The sequence below is a fragment of the Jaculus jaculus genome, chromosome 1 (genome assembly GCF_020740685.1).
Source record: "Jaculus jaculus isolate mJacJac1 chromosome 1, mJacJac1.mat.Y.cur, whole genome shotgun sequence".
Classification (NCBI taxonomy): domain Eukaryota; kingdom Metazoa; phylum Chordata; class Mammalia; order Rodentia; family Dipodidae; genus Jaculus; species Jaculus jaculus.
In genome coordinates, this window is record NC_059102.1 from 204,536,547 (window position 1) to 204,544,796 (window position 8,250).

Sequence of the window (8,250 nt, forward strand, 5' to 3'; positions counted from 1 at the left end):
ATTAGCCAGTTTTCTTTTTGTTCATCAGAAGCTAAGTGAATTCTCTTTTATTTTCTATTGAAATTTGAAATATTTTATTTTAGAGCATTTAAAAAAGGAAAGAAATCAGAACTCTTGTGTAGCAAGTAAGGTCCCAACTGGGTAATCCCTGAATTTTCATTTCTTCCTTAGCTTTTCATTAAATTGCACAGGCAAACAGTAGTTTCATTTTAAAATCTTAATTTTTTTGAAAATAAATTGGAAAATTAAAATTATGGTAGGTAGGGGATATAGCACAGTGATGGAGTGAATAATAATAACAAAATAATAATGCAGCTATTATAATTAATAAAAAAACTAAATTCAAAGGTCATGTTTAGGGCCTGTGGTTTTTAAAGCATTCTGTTACTATAACAAATGCGTAATTAAATCAATTTAGAAGAGGAAAGGTTAATATGAGTTTATTGTATGACGATTGTAGCGGATGATTAAATTGGTCTCTGCTTTTGGACCTATGAAGAACTAATAGATTATGGTAGAAGCACATTGTGTTGGTTTGAATCAGATGTTCCCCATAGACTCATGAGTTCTTATTGCTTGGTTTCCAGTTAGTGGCAAGTTAGGAAGTGGAGTCTTGCTACAGGAGGTTTTTTTTTTTTTTTTTTTTTTTTTTCCCCCCTGGGGGAAGAATTAGTGGTGTCATTGCCAGCTCACTTTCTTGCTGCCCTCTGCCAGATTTTCTGGCAAGAAATGATGTCCAGCTTCTGCCCTACTATCCTTTCCCTGACACACTGAAAGTTCCCCTGAGACTGCAAGATGAAATAAACCCTTCCTTCTCTTTAGCTGTTTCCCCCCACCCCCAGTTATGAGAAGGTAACTACAACATATGTGGTAGAGGAGATTGGCCCTCTCTTGGTTGCCAGAAAGCAAAGAGAAAGAGAGAGAGAAATGTTTTGAGGTTCCAATATCTCATTCTAGGGCTTTTGAGGGACTCAGCCAAATAATAGTAAGATTTAATTTGCATACATACCATTTTGTTTTCTGGTTTAGCAATTTGAAGAAAGTTTTGCCATAGGCTCCACTTTAGATTATTTGAGCTCTGCTCACATCAGTGAGTGATAAGGAAGGAATACAACTCACAGGCAGCAAATGTAAGTTATTATACCCAGTCGGGCCACATAAAAATAAAAATCAGGCTGTGTTTATAGGAGAAATCCTATGCTCCTAATTTCCTTTTACTCATATCACAATGTTATTGCTGTGGTTCTCAAACAATTACTCAGCTATTTAGATGGTTGGTAATAAGATAAGTTACCAGTGGTCTGAAGATACTTAATTACTTCTGTTGTCATTGCAAAACTTGATTTTCATCAGGGGAAATTAGACTTTCAAGAGAAATAAAGGAGGAAGGAAAGAAATGGCCTTCGTCAGAGGGTTTTTTTTTTTTTTGAATAAACATGTGAAAAATTGCCCTGGTTTTTATGCTAATGTTGAATATTAAATGAGTGGAAGTGAGATCATTATCTTTTAATAAAAGAAACTAGTAGTTGTGTGCATTTGACAGATGGCATGTGGAATTGTTAATACCCAGCTGGGGCTCTCACATTCCCTTAGTAGTAGTATGCATCATATATTCTAGGTTTTGACAAGCTTATTCCTATTTCTTATCTACTACAGACCCCAGGGAACATATTTTAACATAAAGAACCCTCTCTCCTTGGCCTCTGGCAAAATATCACTGTAAGCTCAATTTAATTTGCTTTCCATTTCTCATATCTAAACAAATCTTCAAATCAGTCTATGTGATGATACATCTTGGTGACTGGAGCCACTATTTTGCTCAAATGAGAAAGATTTAGCAAGCCATGAAAACAATTGTGCCAAGCAGATATGTCTGTCATTTTCATGAAAAATAATTACTCACTAGCTAAGGAGTGCCAGATGTATTCAAACCAGACTTTGACTAACTATGTAGAGAGATATGGATGGCCAGACATAAGCCAATTGTCACTAATTCAAATTTTTATGGGTTGGCTGGATATGCTGTCATGTAAATACATATCATGTTGATAACATTGCCCTCAGGTTAAATTACTCATGTTTCCTCAAAAGGGAACACTCAAGAGCTCTTGATAGCTAAGCTTGACTTGGTTGTGCTTGTCAGTCACCTATTTGGAAACAATCCTGTAAATAGTCCTTTTTCTGTGTCTCTGGGAAGGAATGATTGTCAATGGGTGTAGAGATGCACTCACATTAATAATCATGGACTCTCTTTGTCTCTGTCCTTCATTACTTTATTAGGCAGGACATACATAACAAAGCTACCTTTGTTCTGTTTGCCTTGAAAGGGAGCTGTCCATTGAGAGCATGCGTTCAAACCTACACACAGGAAGGGCTTTGAGCCCTGAAGTGCCAAATAGCTGACTTCGGTGCACTGTACTGCCATAGTCTGGCCATGTTGTCTTAGGGAATTTAGTTTCCTGTGAACATCTAATTTATTTGTCAATATCTGTCATCTCATCAACTACAGGTCTATAAGCTTCTATAACCTGTCACTTTTATTTCAATATTGGTTTAGAACATGGGGTGAAAATCAGGACGTATTTTACTGGGTGTTAAGATGCTGAATAATAGCTATTGTACTTGCCCGAGATTATTTTTTCTTATGAGAGCAGCTAAATCATTTGGCATCCATTGCTAAAATAAAAGACAGAGGCAAATGTGTTGGATTTACTGGGGCAAAAACTAATTTCTCTCATTGTGAATGAAGTGTTAAGATCTACATACACATTGATGGGCACCTCATTTTCTGAAGCCATTCAAAACCTTTTCTCCACAGCCCAATAATAAATTATTTTAAATATTTGTTGACTACAGAATTATTTTATATATTTCCAAGCAGGGATTAAGTTCTAGAAATCTCCATCTTATATAGATTATATTTGAAATGGTTGAACTGCATTTTGAGCTTAAGCTTAAAGCTTAAGGGCATGAACATTAAAATCTTTACCATATCCTGAATCAAAAACTGCAATGTAGAACAGAGTAAATACCAAGCACATAAGAGCCACTATGAATCCCAAAAAACAAGAGACAAGATAAAATAATGTACGTTTGGATTATAGATATTTTTTAGAGTTTTACATAACTATAACTCTATAAGTCTTGCATAAGATGAATATACTTTTCTAATTCTAACTTTGTTCATATAAAATTTAATTTCTTCTGAAAAACAAAATACATTTAGTTGAACAAATACTAAAGAATAGCACATTTTAATTTGAATCCAACTCAATTTTGCTGTCATAGATATTGTTGCTGGCATACATAAATACAATTTTGAAATTTTAACATGTCTCAAATTATGCTGGTAAAATTCTTATAAAAATTAATAAATTCTTATTTTTATATTTCAGGGCAATATTGTTCATCGTGAAACCCACAACTGAAAAAGGTGTATAATGATGAATGTAATCTGGGCTTACACTGCTGCCTTGGCTTCATAGTGATAGGCTGATGTCAAGGAAACCATGATTCTCTAGTACATTCAGAATGGGATTTATGCCCTCATATTTACTTTGTCCTGAGGTGAATGAGGTTATATTTGGCAAGGTCTGTGTCATCAATGGCTTCTTCAACAACAAATTATCATGAATCTGTGTTTCAATGTGAAGGTTGTCTGAAGTAAACTGACATTTGAAAACACCCTGCATTGTAACCAGGAGTCAGATTTGTGCTTGCAACTGAATGAATAATGTTTTGTGTTTCTCAACTTTGCAAAGCTCCAAAACGTTTTGCAAAGTTGATTTCCCCAGTCTCTTGGAAAGAAGCTCAAGACTTCTCTGTGGTATATTTGGCTCTGCCTATGCAGACTCTGACCTCACTTATGAGGATGCCGTGGTCCATCAGGTTTAGCAAATAATTAGCAAAACTTTTCCGCCTATCTTTTTGAAATATTCCTGCCTCCCCCGACTTCTGCCAGAACAACAGGATGAAAACATTGAGCATGATGGCACACCTGCCATCCCAGGCCCAGGAAGTGGACACAAGAGAGTCTGAATTCAAGACTAGCCAAGTGCATAGTGAGATCCTGTTTCTAAAAACAAAATTAGTAAAGATCATTTTCCAATGAAACAAAATTCATTTCTAAGAATATATGTGTGACATCATCAAACATTGTCCATAGTGTGTTTTTACAATTATTAATTCTGCAATTTTACTTATGAAATTTAATTAAAAGTTCACTGTAACAAATTGGCAATTGGATTAACATTAAATAATGTATTCATGAGGATTTTATCTCTAAACATTTTTAATAGCAGTTAATGTAGATGTGCAAGACACATCATACTTCTTGAAAACCCAATGCTTTGTTAACTTAAATTAAAATGTATATAAGCACAATTATAATAAATTAAAATGTAATTAAAATTTAAAAAAATAAGTTATCATATAGGCACATATAAAATCTTTTTATTGTTTGTTTCTAGGTATTGGGGATAGTTTTTAAATAGATAACAATAGAATGGAACTAACATAGACTAGTCTATGTGCATTTGTGCATACAGAGTTGTGGTTAGAGGGCTCATGTTATATTACAAATAAGAAAATTTAAATCCTAGAAGTTACATGGCATGAGAAAGTTTACACCTAGCTCCAAACTTCCAGATTCTTTTGCTTCTGGCATTTTATTATCATGATTTCAGATTATCCACAGGCACTTTTTTTTTTTTTTAAATTTAGCATGGGAACCATGCTAAATAAATGCATCTTCTTAGTACTTCATTTTAATGTGGATAATAATATAAAATATTGAAGTTTACCTTCTTTTTCCATCTCCAAAGCTCATGGGGAAATGAAGACTGAAAAGAAAAAAGCTTTGAAAAGTGTGAGGAAGGCAGTTGTTGCTACAGTAATTGTTGGTCACTTTATTCAGAAAGTCACAGAAAATTTATGGGTTTTAATCTAGCAAAACAAAACAAAAACAAATCTTGAGGAAAACTTTTGTCAGAAAAATCTGTTCTTGCAATAATTACTAGAGCTGATCAATATGTGCCATTATCTGGTTAGTAAGCAAGATAAGTATATGAATCAAGGCAACTGCCAGTCATAAAGGAACAATGACCATGGTTCAAGACCACATGTCTTCTTATAATTACAATGTCGAAAGAACGATTATAGAAAAATGAAATTACCAGTAGTTACGATAACTTGATATATATAATTTAGCATTAGTTTTCCAATCTAAATATAGAAAAATAACTATTTTAAAATTATGAGCTGGATTTATACATTTCCTTTTGATTTGATGATGACTTCCAACTCAGTATTTCTCATAATTTGATGCTATCTACTAAGCATCGACTAAATGCAAAGTACTATGTTAGGATACTGCAATGCTTGCAGTTGCATTCCACCAGAGAACAATAAGCTTTGTTGGATTTGCCTCATACATTTACCTGAACATTGGCTTTCTATCATTCCTCATTCTATTCTTCCTTCTATAACTCATGGTAGCTACATATTAAAGCTGATTCATCAAAATCTTTTAATATTTTCTACATATTTTTCATGACCTGATATGATGAAACCTACAGAAGTTTCTGGACATGAATTTTTTTAAGTCAAGCCCAACAGATTGGCCTTTTTTTTTTTTTTAATTTATATGAGAGAGCAAGGGTGAATGAGAGAAAGGATTGGCTTGCTAGTGCCTTCAGCTCCTGTAATCGAACTCCAGATATGTGTGCCCCCATGTGCACACCTGCAAACTTGGGCACTTGTGTAACTGTGATTCTGGCCTATGCAATACCTGAAGCCAAATGCCTTAACTGCTAAGCCATCTCTTCAGCCCTGGATATGATCTTTGAACTCACTAATTTCTTGTTCAACTGTTGGTCATCTCATACAATGTGGGTATGCCAGTTATTGTATATACTGTGCTTTTTTTTTACATTCTTTTTAAAAAAATTTTATGAACAATTTCCATGATTATAAAAAATATCCCATGCTAATTCCCTCCCCCCACACACACTTTCCCTTTTGAAATTCCATTCCCCATCATATTACCTCCCCATCTCAATCATTGTACTTACATATATATAATATCAACCTATTAAGTACCCTCCTCCCTTCTTTAGCTCCCCTGTATATCTCCTTTTAAACTTACTGGCCTCTGCTACTAAGTTTTTTCCTTCTCAGGCAGAAGCCCTAACATCTGTTGCTAGGATCCACATATGGGAAGAACATGTGGCGCTTGGCTGTCTGGGCCTGGGTTATCTCACTTAGTATAATCCTTACAAGGTCCATCTATTTTTCTGCAAATTTCAAAACTTCATTTTTCTTTACCACTGAGTAGAACTCCATTGAATAAATGTGCCACATCTTCATTATCCACTCATCAGTTGAGGGACATCTAGGCTGGTTCCATTTCAAAGCTATTATAAATTGAGCAGCAATGAACATGGTTGAGCACCTACTTCTAAGGAATGAGATGAGTCCTTAGGATAAATGCCTAGGAGTGCTATAGCTGGGTCATATGGAAGATCAATCTTTAGCTGTTTTAGGAACCTCCACACTGATTTCCACAATGGCTGGACCAGATTGCATTCCCACCAGCAGTGTAGAAGGGTTCCTCTTTTTCCACATCCCCGCCAGCATTTATGATCATTTGTTTTCATGATGGTGGCCAATCTGACAGGAGTGAGATGGAATCTCAATGTAGTTTTAATCTGCATTTCCCTGATGACTAGTGATGTAGAACATTTTTTTAGATGCTTATATGCCATTTGTATTTCTTCCTTTGAGAATGCTCTATTTAGCTCCATAGCCCATTTTTTGATTGGCTTGTTTGATTCCTTATTATTTAACTTTTTGAGTTCTTTGTATATCCTAGATATTAATCCTCTATCAGATATATGGCTGGCAAAGATTTCTTCTGATTCTGTAGGTTGCCTCTTTGCTTTTTTCACTGTGTCCTTTCCAGTGCAAAATCTTTGTAATTTCATGAGGTCCCAGTGACTAATCTGTGGTTTTATTGCCTGAGCAATTGGGGTTGTATTCAGAAAGCCTTGGCAAGACCAATATGTTGAAGGGTTTCTCCTACTTTTTCTTCTAGCAGTTTCAGAGTTTCAGGTCTGATGTTAAGGTCTTTAATCCATTTGGACTTAATTCTTGTGCATGGTGAGAAAGAAGAAACTATTTTCATCCTTCTGCAGATATATATGCAGTTTTCCCAAACACCATTTGTTGAAGAGGCTGTCTTTTCTCCAATGAGTATTTTTGGCATTTTTATCGAATATCAGGTGGCTATAGCTACTTGGGCTTACATCTGGATCCTCTATTCTGTTCCACTGATCTATATCTGTTTTTGTGCTAGTAACATGCTGGTTTTGTTACTATGGCTCTGTAGTATAGGTTAAAATCAGGTATGGTGATACCACCAGCCTTATTTTTTTTGCTAGGTATTATTTTAGATATTCGAGGTTAATTGTGATTCCAAATGAATTTTTGTATTATTTTTCTATTTCCATGATAGGGATTGCATTAAATGTGTAGATTGCATTAGGTAAGATTGCCATTTTCACAATATTGATTCTTCCAATCCAGGAACAAGGGATGTTTCTCCACTTTCTAGTGTCTTCTGCAATTTCTCGCTTGAGTGTTTTAAAGTTCTCATTGCAGAGACTCTTTACTTCCTTTGTTAGGTTTATTCCATGGTACTTTATTTTTTTTTGATGCAATTGTGAATGGGAGTGATTATATGATTTTACCCTCTGTCTGTTCGTTGTTAGCATATATGAAGGCTATTGATTTCTGTGTATGTATTTTGTATCCTGCTACATGACTGTAGATTTTGATCAGCTCTAAAAGTTTTCTAGTAGAGTCTTTAGGGTCCTTTATGTATAGAATCATGTCATCTGCAAATAATGATAACTTCATCTCTTCCTTTCCAACTTGTATCCCTTTTATGTGTGTCTCTTGCCTTATTGCTATGGCTAAGACTTCCAAACTATATTAAATAAAAGTGGGGACAGTGGACACCCTTGTCTTGTTCCTGATTTTAATAGAAAAGCTTCCAGTTTTTCCCCATTTAGTAATATGTCAGCTGTAGTCTTTTCATAAATAGATTTTATTATATTGAGATATGTTCCTTCTATTCCCAGTCTCTGTAGGACTTTTATCATGAAGGAATGTTGGATTTTGTTGAATGCTTTCTCTGCGTCCAATGAGATGATCATGTGATTTTGTCCTTCAACCCATTTATATAATGTA